Source organism: Lynx canadensis, chromosome C1, assembly GCF_007474595.2.
Source record: "Lynx canadensis isolate LIC74 chromosome C1, mLynCan4.pri.v2, whole genome shotgun sequence".
In the NCBI taxonomy this organism is placed as follows: domain Eukaryota; kingdom Metazoa; phylum Chordata; class Mammalia; order Carnivora; family Felidae; genus Lynx; species Lynx canadensis.
In genome coordinates, this window is record NC_044310.1 from 167,528,116 (window position 1) to 167,531,439 (window position 3,324).

A 3,324-nucleotide genomic window follows, 5' to 3' on the forward strand; every position below is an offset into this window, starting at 1 on the left:
ACTTATTCAGTAAAAACCACAAAACATTGCTAAAAGAAATTTAAGAGAAGACAAATAAATGGAAATACACCTCAAGTTTTCGTAGAGTGGAAGACTTAATGTTGTTAACATGTCCATACTACCAAAAGTAATCTACAGGTTCAATGCAGTCTCTATCAAAATTCCAACAGAATTTTTTAAAGTCTTTTTTTTTAAAGTTTATTCATTTATTTTGAATTAGAGAGAGAGTGAGCATGAGCAGGGGAGGATCAGAGAGAGAATCCCAAGCAGGCTCCGCGCTATTAGTGCAGAGCTAAATGAAGGGCTTGAACTCACAAACCGTGAGATCATTACCTGAGCCGAAATCCAGAGTCAGATGCTTAACCAACTGAGCCATCCAGGTGCCCTTCCAACAGCACTTTTTGAAGAAATAGCAAAATTCATCCTAAAATTTTTATGGATTCTTAAGGGACTTTGAATAGTCAAAACAATTTTGTAATAAAAAAACAAAGTTGAAGGACTCACACTTCTTGACTTCAAAACATACCACAAAGTCACAGTAATCAAAACAGTGTGGCATTAGTATAAAGACAGACAAATAGATTAGTGGAATAAAGTAGAGAGCCCCCAAATAAACCATCACATATATAGCCAAATGTTCTTTGACGAGGGTGCCAAGACTATTCAATATGAAAAGATAATCTCTTCCACAAATATTTTTGGTAAAAGTGGGCATATATATGCAAAGGAATTAAATTGGACCCTTATCTTTTACTGTATTCAAAAATTAAACTGGATTAATGACATAAAGACAAGACCTAAACTATAAAACTCCTAGGAGAAAACAAAGAGCAAAAACTTCATCATGTTGAACTTGGCAATGATTTCTTGGAATACGACATCAAAAGCACAGAAAACACAAGCAAAAAAAGGAAAAATAGGACTGCATTAAACTGAAAAACTTTTGTGCATCAAGTGGCTCAGTCAGAATGAAATAGCAAGCTACAGAATGGGAGAAGACATTTGCAAGCTATATCTGATAAGTGATTAATACCAGAATAAATAAAGAACTGCTACAACTCAACAACAAAAAATCAAATAATCTGATTAAAAATTAAAAGTTAAAAATTAAAAAAAAGGCTTTGAATAGACATTTATCCAAGGAAGATATACAAATGGCCCACAAGCATACGAAAAGATGCTCTACATTAGTAATCATCTGAAAAATGCAAATCAGAACCACAATGAGATATTACCTCACAACCATTAGCATGTCTACTATTAAAAATAAAAACACAGAGAATAGGGTGCCTGGGTGGCTCAGTTAAGTGTCCAACTCTTGATTTTGGCTCAGGTCAGAATATCACAGTTTGTGGAATCAGGCCCTGCATTGGACTCTGCGCTGTGTGGAGCCTACTTGGGATTCTCTTTCTCCCCCCACCCTCAACATAAATAAATAAACATTTAAAAACAAGACAGAGAATAATAAGTGTTGGTGGGTATTTGGAAAAATTGGAACCTTGTACACTGTTGGTGGGATTGTAAAATGATGCAATTGCTATGGAAAACAGTATGGTAGCTCCTCAAAAGTTTAAAAATAGAAGTACCATATGGTCCAATAATCCTACTTTGGAGGATATATCCAAAAGAATTGAAAACAGGGACTCAGAAATATTTGCATATCCATGTTCATGGTAGCACTATTCACAATACCTAAGAGTGGAAGCAACCCAAATGTTTATCAGCAGGTGAGTGGATCAACAAGAGGTGATATATACATACAATGGAATATTATTCACCCTTAAAAAGGAGGGGGATCCTTTTTACATTTTTTCACATGCTACAGCATGATTGGACCTTAAAGACATTATGTCAAGTGAAATGAGCCAGTCACAAAAAGATACCATATGGTTCCTTTTATATGATGTATCTAAAATAATAAAATTTATAGAAAGCACACTGGTGGTTATCAGGGGCTCGGGTGGGGGAAATAGAAGTTGTTTAATGATTATAGAGTTTCAGATTTGCAAGATGAAAAGGTTCCAAATATCTGTTTCACAATAATATGAATATACTTAACACTGTTGAACTGTAAATTTTAAAATGGTTAAGATGGTAATTTTTTTTTCAATAGCACTATGCAGTTTTATTAGCCAGTTAAGTACAGGAGCATCTGGTAAGATCAGGACAGAATTGGGATTTAAATGTGAACAGATGTAACATCTAACAGTTTGGAAGAAGCCACTATATACTCTTTTCACAAACATGGTTTTTTTTACAGAGCCAGTACTGTACTAGCCATTAACCCAGCCAAGTGTACTGAAATAGAAAAGATACAACAAGAAAAATAGCTACATGAGAAACACTTTAGGAGAAGAGTCTTTCCCTTTTCGCCTCTAAAACAACAACATACAGTCTAGATCTACCTATATAGTCCTACATTAGCTTCTAGAATATTTGTCAGGACAGCAAAAATGAAATGACACTGGCCAGTACAGTCTTTGGATATTTGGGAAAGGGAAGGGGAGAAAGTCAGTTCTCAGAACAAATTAGTCAGCTTCAGTTTCATCAGCAGGATCTTTGGAGTCTTTGTTCTTGCACATTTCACATTCTTCATGTGCTTGCCCTTCTCTCGCAAATGCTCCAGTTTGGCAGCCCTTTGTGCCTCTTGATCTATTTATTGGCATCCATTTTGTGGGTCAGCTTTTCTTCTGCCATTTTACCAAAGTTGTTCTCTGCTGTTGCTTTCTGAAGCACTTTTTCATGTTCTCGTTCCTTGGTAAGCTGCTTCAAGACTTCGACTTCTTGGGACTTGTGTTTTTCTTCTGCAGCTTCTAATTTCTTCTGAATTTCCTCCAGGGAAAGATCCTTATTTGAAGGGGAAAGGGGGAATTCTGGGACAGATTCATTTGACTGAGGGCTGAGAATCAGCTTAAAAGCCTGGCCTGAGGCATACTTCTCCAGTTCTTTCACGGGGATATCAGAAGAAGCCATGGCGAATGGACTACAAGACTGGCAGTGCGTTCTACTCAATCCGCTGGTAAGGAAAACCCTGCTTGGTATGAGCCACCTGGCCACACTCTCCAAGATGGTAAATTTTATGTTATGTAGTTTTAATCACAATTTTAAAAACTTTAAAAATATTATGTGGTTTTTCAACTCTTTGTTTAGATTTTGTTATATTAATTGAAGATACACCACAGTTTGTTTCATAAATCATTTTGACCATAAAGACACTTTCAAAACGATCTCTTTCCTTCCTCCACTAGTAGGAAATATATAGTCTTATTTTGCCAAAGAGAAAATATAAACACAAACAAATAAATCCCGTTCTCATCCATATGG

The 3,324-nt window shown here is 35.9% G+C and overlaps 1 pseudogene; it reads right to left on the reverse strand.

The window, feature by feature from the left end:
• Positions 1 to 2,409: 2,409 nt before the first annotated feature.
• Positions 2,410 to 2,996, reverse strand: LOC115521679 (annotated as a pseudogene).
• Between the last annotated feature and the right edge of the window lie 328 nt (positions 2,997 to 3,324).